Here is a 10,732-nt window from a genome sequence, read left to right as displayed (position 1 = left end):
GGTCCCTGGCTGCCTCTAAATTGCTCATCCCTTACTTATGGACGCTTCGATCCAACTTGGTAATTCCCCAATGTAAAGGGACAGGCCAATCAGTCGTTTTATCTCTGGTTCGATAAGTCAAGCTGTGATCTGTGAGACCTTCTAGATATCGTTACAGGGGGCGAGGTCCCCACACACCTGGCCCAGGAACCCGGGGATGGGGAGGAACCAGAAGGACAAACTGAGCTCTTCGTTGGAGCTAGGGGTCTGTTCCTGCCATGCTGGAGGTCAACATCCGGGGGCCAACACAAGAATCATACAACGTTAAGGGGGGCCTAGGATTAGTTGTGGAGACATACGATGCATGGCTTTCCTTAATACACCCACAGTGGCACGGCATAATAGAGAAGAGTCTGGATCTTACTAGCTTTTTGACTTAGGGTGAGTTACTTCACCTCATAGTGGCTTGCTTTCATCAGTTATAAGGTGAGAGCCGTATTTACCTCATTGGTTGTCATGAGGATTGACTGAAACGATATGTCTAATGCAACCAGTCCAGCGCCCCACGGGCAGGAAGCTCATGATACCTGCCATTTACTACTTTTTTAAATGGAAGTATAGTTGATGCACAGTGTTACATTGGTTTCAGGTGACCGCATAGCGATTTGACAGCTCCGTATCTCATGCCCTGCTCACCGCGAGTATAGCCACCCTCTGTCACCATACACCGCTATTACAGTACCATTGACGACATTCCCTGTGCTGTACATTTCATTCCCATGACTTATTCATTCCATAACTGGAAGGCTAGACCCCTCTACTTCCCTTCACCCATTTTGCCCATCCCCCACCTCCTCCCTCTGGCAACCATCAGTTTGTTCTCTGTGCTTGTAGGTCTGATCCTGCTTTTTTGTTTGTTCGTTTATTCTGTTTTGATTTCACATATAAGTGAAATCCTATGGTACTTGTCTTTCTTGTTTGACTTATTTCACTTAGTACAAAACCCTCTGGATTCATCCATGTTGACTCAAATGGCAAGATCTCATTTTTTATGGCTACGTAATATTCCACCACATGTGTTTGTGTGTGTGTCTTGATTATCCATTCATCTATTAAAAATTTTTTTTTTAACATTTATTCATTTTTGAGAGACAGAGTGAGACAGAGCGTGAGCAGGGGAGGGGCAGAGAGAGAGGGAGACACAGAATCCGAAGCAGGCTCCAGGCTCTGAGCTGTCAGCATACAGCCCAATGTGGGGCTCGAAAGCATGAACTGTGAGATCATGACCTGAGCCGAAGTCAGATGCTTAACTGACTGAGCCACCCAGCCTCCCCATATCCATTCATCTATTGATGGACACTTGGCCTGCTTCCATATCTTGGCCATTGTAAATAATGCTGCAATAAACATAAGAGTGCAAGTATCTTTTCAAATTAGTGTTTTTATTTTCTTTGAGTAAATGCCCAGTAGTGGAATTACTGGGTTGCCTCACATGGTATTTCTACTTTTAATTTTTTGAGGAAGCCCCCCCTATACTGTTTTCCCAAGTGGCCGCACCAGTTTGCATTCCCACCAACAGTTCATGGGGGTTCTTTTTTCTCCACATCCTTGCCAACACTTATAATTTCTGGTCTTTTTTATTCTAGCTTGCTTTTGTGTTTTTTCTTAAATTGCAGATTGGTGAAACCATGGCCATTTACTCTATTTTTTTAAATGTTTATTATTTATTTATTTATTTATTTATTTATTTATTTTTTAATTTTTTTAACGTTTATTTATTTTTGAGACAGAGAGAGACAGAGCATGAGGTGGGGAGGGTCAGAGAGAGGGAGACACAGAATCCGAAACAGGCTCCAGGCTCCGAGCTGTCAGCACAGAGCCCGATGTGGGGCTTGAACTCACAGACCGTGAGATCATGACCTGAGCCGAAGTCGGCTGCTCAACCGACTGAGCCACCCAGGCACCCCTAAATGTTTATTTTTGACAGAGAGAGAGAGAGACAGACAGGGAAGGGCCTAGAGAGGGAGGAGAGAGAGAGAGAGAGAGAGAGAGAGAGAGAGAGAGAGAGAGAGAAGAGGGAGACAAAGAATCCAAAGCAGGCTCCAGGCTCTGGAGCTGTCAGAACAGAGCCCAACATGGGGTTTGAACTCGTGAGCTGTGAGATCATGACCTGAGCCAAAGTCAGACATTCAACTGACTGAGCCACCCAGGTGCCTAGCCATTTACTTTAAATCAGCAAGATTTCCCCTGTTGTTGTCCAGCCTGTATGAAGAGAAGGGAGCATCCAATGTCCCCTGACATCTTGCTGCCTATTTCTCCAGCTCTTATACCCAAGTTCCCCAGTGGAGAGGAGAGCAAGCAGGTATCCAGTTGGGTATGGCCCAGAGTGATCCTCCACCTTCGTGAAATTTCCTTGAGGTCTCAGCTTTCTTTTTCTTTTTTTTTTTTTAAACGTTTATTTATTTTTGGGACAGAGAGAGAGACAGAGCATGAACGGGCGAGGGGCAGAGAGAGAGGGAGACACAGAATCGGAAAGAGGCTCCAGGCTCTGAGCCATCAGCCCAGAGCCCAACGCGGGGCTCGAACTCACGGACCGCGAGATCGTGACCTGGCTGAAGTCGGACGCTTAACCGACTGCGCCACCCAGGCTCCCCAAGGTCTCAGCTTTCATTTACACGTTCTTGTATTTAACTCCATAAAATGTTTTAATATATTAAATCTTATTATGTTATTCCCTCAGAATCTTTGAGTAACATTGAGGTTCTGGGAAGATAAACTTCATCCTGAACACATATTCCTGTTGAAAAACCTCAAACCAACATCATTTCTGCCTACAGGGTCAGCAGGTCAGGGGAGGGAGACTCCAGGCTAGACCATCAGGGATGACTTCACGAAGGGGCCTTCGTGAAGCCCTAAGCTGGCCCAGTAGGATGTAGACATGTGGAAAGAAGGAAGAAAGGTCACAAGCAAAAGTCTGGAGGTGAACACAAACGAAACCCTCAAGGAACCGCAAAGAAACTCTGTTCCAAAAACCAGGACCTGAGGTTCCTTCTCATCTGAAAGTCACTAATCTTTGTGTCTGGTTCCAGGAAAAACTGATCCCACAGGAGCCTGATTTGCTGTCCCAAGGCCATCAGTCACCTTCAGCAACCACGCCATTTCTTCTCCTCTCCTAACTCTCTACACATTTTCCATCTGGACGGGAGGCCCCGGGCAGGCATGTTTGGCACCACACATTGCCCACGTGCCTCCCTGAGGACTTACGGTCATTAAGAAACTTCTCATAATGAGCGCTTTGGCTCCAAAGCACCCAGCTTTCCTTGCCTCTCTCAGCAGCCAGCCCTTAGATTCCATCCTCCCCCATCACAGGTCAGGGACCTTCTTGCCGTGGGAATGGTCTTTCCTCCCCTCCCGCCTCCCTCTCTTCCTCCGTGTGGCTTCCTTCCTGGAAGAGTCGATGAGGGCTGAAAGCCAAGGAGAGGGTGAATCACGATATCCAATCAGTTCTGCTACCTAAAGTGTGGGCTGCCTCAGTGTGCTGGGCTACCTAAGCTTCTCACCAGGACGCTCCCATGTTGCTCTTCCAGTGCTGGCTGTCTTCCTCTGGGTCCAAGTGAAGACATCAAGAAGCAAAGCAAGGCACCGTTGGTCGGGGGACCTAACAATGTCTGCCTCCACTAACACATTTGCCAACACTGAAGAAGGCTGCTTTGGGGCTCACTGGTATGCGATGGTGCTGTAGTGGGGGCCCCCTGGAGATCACCAGGTCCTTAGAGTTATTCTGCGATGTTTGTTCTGCATCTCGAAATGACAACCCACACCTCTGGGGCCTGGCTACAAGGAAGACATGACAATGGACATGTTTTTCCCTATTCCGAAATGGGTAGCTCTGTCCTTGCAGATGGGATCTCTCTCTCGGAGGGTCTCAATGAATATTTGACGAGGGATTTATTGGCTTCCAGCCAATATGTTTAGATCCCTAGCCCTCCTCTACACAGAAACCAAGGTGGGGCATCAAAATAAGAGGGCTCTTTAATTTGGAAAGACAGAGGTCGCTATAAGGCAGCATATAATGGCATTACGGACTTGGCAGCAAGAGAAAATGGAGAACAGGCTAAGCTTTAATCCAGATAGGATTCAAACCTAGCTCCTCACCTGTAAGATGGGGGTAATCCTTCTTACATAATAGGTATGCCGTGAAACAATTTAGCAAAAGTGCACACTTAGCAAAGGCTTTAGTACATCGCAGATCCCTATCATAATCATTTGCTTCTTCTCTCTGTTAGGTTATCAAATTCAAGTTGGCACAGTGGGCCTTTTGGGAGAAAAAGATGTGTCCACTTTAGGCAGTGGGAAGTCGACTTACGAATTTCACTCTTCCCTGATGTGGCCCCGGTGGGAAATACAGTGAGCTCACAGGAGAAGAATTGGGACACATCACGAAAGCCGTTCCCTGAATGTTCTGGCCCTGCTCTGCCTTTGGAAGGTGTGGAGGAGGCCCCTTGTGGTCCCTGCCCCACACTGTGCCTGGGGGTCTCAGCCGTCAGATTCTAGGCTGGACAGAACCCGGGGTGCTGACACTGTGGAGGCCTCTCTTGGGCTCTGACTTTCTTTATCCCACTCTGGCCTGCTAGCAGCCGTTTACAGCTAACAGGAGAGAAAGGGTGGTTTCAGAGGTCTCCTCAGGGCTTTGGTGGGGGTGCTTGGAGATGTTTAAAGAGGATGCAGAGGATCACTTCCCCCTGTCAGGAAGTGGGGTCCTGGTGGACAGTACGGAAGTATGTTGCACCCCTTCCTCTGGGCTCATCCCCAGTTTGTGACTTTCTGACCCTGGACGGGGTCCTCAGTTCTTGGACCTTTCTCCACTCTGGTCAAGGCTAGGATGCTGCCTCTCACAGAAGAGGCAGCACCCAGTACCCAAGGCGACTGGAACCAACGCAAGGATCCTGCATCTGTGTGGAGGGCGAAGGTCTGGCCACAGCACTGACGAGTTTTACCTGCCCAAACCGAACTGGGTAGAGTTTGTTCAGTATCTCCTTAGCTTTGACAACCCCGCTGAACGTCAAGAACAAGTCAAAAGACCCATGAGGTTTCCAGGAAACTGGTTTCGCTTCTTTGTTTTTGTTTTGTTTTGCTGCCGCAGCAAGAGGTCAAGAACCACAGAGTTTTGTAGACTCGAAGCTCTTTTTCAGCGAGGTTACCTTCAGGTAAATGGTACCTTTTCTTCCAGGAAGCTAGTAAATCAACAGAATGTGTCCCAGAGGCAGGCACATAGGAGTAATGATGTAAAACGTTTGAGCCATTGGCTTGGATCACGCGGCATAAGAAAGCTGAGGGGAGAAGGAGAAGCTTCAACGGGAGTTCGTTTTCTAACCTCCAGTTCGTATTCTGTCTGGCAGTGGTGTGTGTTTTTTATTTGGAACTTTTTCAAATTGGGTGTCCAAATTTTAGCCCAAGACAGGGCTGTACCAGTCTTGGAGATCAAGCTCACACACGTCAACTCAAAGGCTGCCTGATGTCAAATTCTCCCTGGTTGAGGCTCCTGTGCGGCTCAGTCGGTTGGGCGGCCGACTTCAGCTCAGGTCATGATCCCCAGCTTCGTGGGTTCGAGCCCCGCATCGGGCTCTGTGCTGATAGTTCAGAGCCTGGAGCCTGCTTCAAATTCTATGTCTCCCTCTCTCTCTGCCCCTCCCTGCTCACGCTCTGTCTCTCTCAAAAATAAATAAACATTTAAAAAAATTAAAAAAAAATTTCTCTCTGGTTGGCACCTGGGGTCCCCGTCCCTGGCTTCCCACCGCAGCTGTGGTGCCACCGCTCGCCCGAGTTTTCCCGCCACCGTCTCCGCTTCTGCTCCTGCTTCCAGACTGCCAAGCATGGCTGGAGCACTGGCCACGGCCGGGCAGGCTGGGCTGCTGCAGAGTCAGGTTTCCGTCTTCAGCTTGGTTCCCAGGGCTGCTCAATGCCCTATTATTCAATCCTGCTTGACTTGCTGTCCCGTTTCCTGCCTGCCTCACATTTCCAAGCCACACCACTCTCGCCATGCCCTCCACCCCCACCCCCTACAGTCAGCACATGATCTCATTGGTTCCTTCCCCAAGAGGCTGCCAAAGCTGTCACCCCTCTTTGCCTTTACCCCAGAATTCTCTGGCCCATCACCCCTTCTTCCTGCTGCTTTCCAAGGTCAATTCCTGCACCCCGTCCACCTCCCTCATGATCACGCTCCATCTGAGTTCCCTCTCTAGTCCCTTTTCCATCTCTGCCTCCTTATGGGTTCCCCACCGACCAGTGTCCAGAGGACCATCACCCAAGGAAACTTTTCACGCACCACTGTGACGCTTCCTTTTTTTTTTTTTTTTTTTTTTTAAGTTTATTTATTTTGAGACAGAGACAGCACGGGTAGGGGAAGGGACAGAGATAGACAGGAGAGAGAGAATTCCAAGCAGGCTCTGTACTGCCAGCAAAGAACCTGATGAGGGGCTTGAACCCATTAAACTGTGAGATCACGATCTGAACCAAAGACGAGAGTCGGACGCTTAACCAACTGAGCCACCCAGGCGCCCCACTGTGACACTTCTTCAAATCCGCTCTTGCTGCCTCTACTTCTCGATTCCCACTCAAGCTTCCCCTGTCCTTAGACTATTCTCCTCAAGATAACCATTGTCTATTTATGGCAGACCCAACCACTTCCCCATCTCCCCTTATGGGGCCTCTTTGAAGCATCAGAAATGTGTTCCAGCTCTTCCTCTCAAAACTGTCCTTCCTTTTCTTCTCAGCTCCTCTCCCGCTCCCCCTGCTCTCCCCTAGCGTCTGTTGCATTGGTGCCTCTCAGTGTGAATGGTCCTCAGAGCACTACCTTTCTCCTATTTTGGTCCCTTTCTCCCTCTACTGCCGCCTGGATATTGTCTCATGAACCTCGCCACCAGAAACCCCAGTTCCACCTATCCTGTCGGAACTGGTGCTTTCTCTCTCCCTCTCCCCAGACCACTTCTCCCTCAGGGTTCCCTGTCTTTCTCATGGCCAGGAGCATCTTCCCAGACACACTGAAGATAGCAAACTACTTGCTGGTCCTTCCCTTCTGCCCACACAAGTGACGGGTTTCCCCTGGCCTCTGCAGGGTCCCCGGCACCCATTCCCTCTCTCCAGGAACGCTGCCTGTGCTCGCCAGCTCTCCTCCGCCCTCCTCTTCTCTGACCCGGGTTGTTGAAATAGCTTTGGTCTGCCTACCTTCGCTGTCTTCCGTCCTCAGCCTGCTCCTTTATGGCTCTTCGTGGCTCAAAGAGTCTGTTACAAATACACAGATGGGGTCACATCACCCCTCCCTTACTTACCTCCATCCTCAAGGCTCCAACTCTTTTAAGGCATGGCTGTGTTTGCAAAATACAGCATAGCTTCCGTAGCCTCCTGATCATGGCTCTCAACATGGCCCCATCTTAACCATAGTTCTACGTCCCACCACCCTTCCCACCCCCACCAACACACACACACACACACACACACACACACACACACACACACATACACACACACACCCTTACCTCATTCACCTTTCACTTGGGACCACTCATTGTTCTCCAGATACCACTCTCCCTTTCGCACCTCCGTGTTACGCTGGCTCCTTTTACACTTATACTGGTTCCTTACCTTGGAACATCGTTATCCTCTCTTGAAATCCTACTCACCTTTTAAGGCCGGTCTCCTCCATGAAGCTTTCTCTTATTCCTCCAGGCACAGTTCACTGTTTCCACCTCTGCAGTCACGTAGCATTTGTTTTGTATCTCTAGTAGACCCCTTCATCCTTGAGAGGGCAGACCACGTCTTCCTGATGCCTGCAGGCTGAGAGGCACAGCACCATGGCCGGCACATGGTGAGAACTTATTAGTTGCTGAACGCGTGAGTGAATGAACGACGAAAGTGTTCCACTGTCGTCGAGGAGTCATATGTATAAGCACTTTGGGGGCAGGCTGAGTGGTAGATGACAGGCCTCTCACAATATTTATACCTTAGCTTCATCAGGATCCCAGCTCTGACTCAGCTGAGGCTCCTGTGACCAGCCCTCCAGCTTCACTTCCTCACCACCTTTCCACCTTTCCTTCTGAGACATGGGCCTCTCCTTTGCCCCTTTACCCTGGATAAGTCTCGGACTCTTCCATAAGCCTACCAGAACTTTCTATGTCTTCATAGGGCCACCGTGAAGGTGTCGGCTGGCTAGGACATCAGTCCCCCTACATCTTTGCTCTCTCCTTCCAAGAATTGCCCTCCTGCAAGCCAGATACAGGTTAACTTTGTTTTTTTTAAGTTTATTTATTTTGAGAGACAGAGAGAGAGAGAGAGAGAGAGAGAGAGAGAGAAAGCACAAGTTGGGGAGGGGCAACAGAAGGGAAAGAGAGACAATCCCAAGCAGACTCCGCATTTACAGTTCCTAGCTGACAGCTCAACTCCACGACCTGATGTGGGGCTCCAACTCATGAACTGTGAGATCATGACCTGAGCCGAAGTCGGACACTGAACTGACTGAGCCACCCAGGAGCCCCCAGATATGGGTTAATGTTAAGGCTTTTTCTTCCCCCCTCAGGATGGGCTTTGCCGTGCCCGTCATTTACACAGTAGTGGAGAGCTAAGTCTTCTTGCCAAGGACTCCTGCAGTCAAAAGCCTCTTACGAAACGAGAGGCGTGTCCCCCACCACGGGCGGTGAGACCTGTGAACGGGGTAGGGGAGCCCCGAGAAGCCGGGATCTTTCCTCCTGCTGCTGAGATTCCACAGGCAGCTGCCTCCTCCATCTTCCACTGCAGTAAATTCAGGGAGGTGGGACCACACAGAAGCCCTTCCCCTGAGCCCTGTCCCAGCACAGGCAAGAGAAGGCCGCGCTGGGGCAGGACAGCTTATAATTCTGGCCAGCCCGGACGGGTGAGTCAGCATTCACGTGGGCAGCCCCCGGCTCCTCTCCCCAGCCTGGAGGGGAAATGCTGAGTCGCACACCTTGTGGGGAGCCACTGAGCCAGAGCCCCCGTCGCTCTCTCTCTCTCCACAGCCCAGACGGCTTCTGGGCTTTGCCCATTCTTCTTGGCCTCTGAAGAGGGGGTCCAGCAAGCTCTAGAGCAGCCATGACCTGGGAAGTCATCCTGCGAGTGGTCGGATGAAACGCAGGCCTTCCAAGGAAGGGCCAGGGCCAAAGGCGTGTGTCCATTTCCCCTACCTGTGCGGGCCGGAGCACAAGCTGCGGACTCCCTCCCGGGGCATCGGGCGGAAGGGGAGCCAGCAAAGGGCCACAGCCCACCATCCAGGCTTCCATTCATGAACCTTCTTACAACCGCACCGCTGGAAGGCCGCCACCTTTGCCAGGGCTTGAAGTGGTTCGCAGAGACCGAGGCCAGATAGGTAATAGCTGTTCTCTATTTTCTATGAGAAGATTTATTCAAAAATAAATTTAGCTAAGGGGGAAATGTTAAACAAAAAAAAAATAGGAAAGCAGAGGGACAGATTTTCTTGTTGACTGGCTGCCAGGGATTGAAAGGTTGAGGCAGCCAGTCCCCTCGGAGGGGACAGCTGAAACATTTCATGGTGTAAAGTCAGCGAATTTCCACCGGCTCGCCTGCCAGAGACCACAAAACGGTTTCAAACAACGGCTCGCTTCATGATATGTGTGTGTGTGTGTGTGTGTGTGTGTGCGTGCGCGCGCGTCCGTATGTGTGTTTGAGAAAAAGGCAAGGCAAGGGTGGGGGATGGGTAGAGCTAAAAAGTGTCCTCTCTCGGCCAGCCGAGTGGGCAAGGGGCGTGGTGAGCAGATTAATGAAAATGTTTTGCTGGCATGAGGGGTTTGATTGCCCCGCTGCAAAATTGCTTGCAGATTCAAAAACAGCATGTTTCATTTCAAACTCATTCTCTTGCCATACATTAGCACTTGTCAATGTAACCATTAAGCACAAGCAGTGCAGAAATTTAATTACAAAACCATTTATTTTATTGAAAGAAAAATAAACCCAAGCTACCTCAAATGCATTAGGTAGGTTCAAAACATGTTCAGCTGATAACACCCAAGGGTAGGGAGGCCTGCTGCAGGAATAAATGCGTCTTTCATGTGCGGTGGGGACTCGATATTAGAAACAGCTGCCCATAGGTCCCTCTTTATTTAAGTGCAATTATGAATTAAAAAACAACAGATTTAATGAAGGGACTTTTTATATCTGAAGTTACTCGGCTGTGGTGTTCACTCTCGTCTTCCCATTTTTGCCTCCCCTTTTCAGCGGTTCAATTAAAAATGCTAAATAGGTTGAGCAGAACTTGTTCCTGAACGGGTCACCTTCCCTGCCCCCTCCCGGTTTGTCTTTTGTTCGCCTAATGGTGGGAGAACCAAGGTCTGCGGTGTTAAAGGAAGTCACAAAAATGTGCTAAACACATCAAAAAGTCCCCAGTCTGTGTCTCATTTATGCCTTCTTCCCCTGCCCCCCGTGTGCATCTTCTACATGTTGGAAATCAGGCAGTGCAAGGCTCTCTGGTGAAATAGATTTGGCTGATGTCATGCTGGAGACGGCCTCTCCTTAGCACGACGGAGTTGCCAATAACGCGTCTGTTTTACTATTCTGCTGGAGAGTGAAGAGAAAGAGTTATAACCTTAGTGGTTTGGACTGATTTGTCCATTTAAAGTGCTCTTTTTCCCCCCTGTCTGAGATATCAACCCACAATTTCTTACAGACATCTCCTCATGTAGTCCGCTCAGAGGAGGAATCTGGAAAGGAAAGATCTTTTTCTTTCTTT

General features: G+C 49.7%; 2 long non-coding RNA genes across 2 annotated transcripts in view; both read right to left on the bottom strand.

The window, feature by feature from the left end:
• Positions 1–5,069: 5,069 nt before the first annotated feature.
• On the bottom strand, positions 5,070–8,334 carry LOC121016343 (uncharacterized). Its single transcript, XR_005784232.1, has 3 exons — positions 7,659–8,334; positions 7,204–7,260; positions 5,070–5,309 (listed from the first exon to the last, which is right to left on the bottom strand). It is a non-coding gene; the product is annotated as an uncharacterized LOC121016343 (long non-coding RNA).
• A 1,581-nt stretch (positions 8,335–9,915) lies between these two features.
• LOC121016344 (uncharacterized) overlaps positions 9,916–10,732 on the bottom strand; it is a 3,368-nt gene continuing 2,551 nt past the window's right edge. The window contains exon 2 of the long non-coding RNA XR_005784233.1: positions 9,916–10,560. This is a non-coding gene — a long non-coding RNA (uncharacterized LOC121016344). The remainder of the gene's footprint in view (positions 10,561–10,732) is intronic.

The sequence above is a fragment of the Herpailurus yagouaroundi genome, unplaced genomic scaffold, assembly GCF_014898765.1.
Source record: "Herpailurus yagouaroundi ecotype Mexico unplaced genomic scaffold, PumYag 210, whole genome shotgun sequence".
In the NCBI taxonomy this organism is placed as follows: Eukaryota; Metazoa; Chordata; class Mammalia; order Carnivora; family Felidae; genus Herpailurus; species Herpailurus yagouaroundi.
This window is presented reverse-complemented; position numbering and strand designations above follow the sequence as displayed.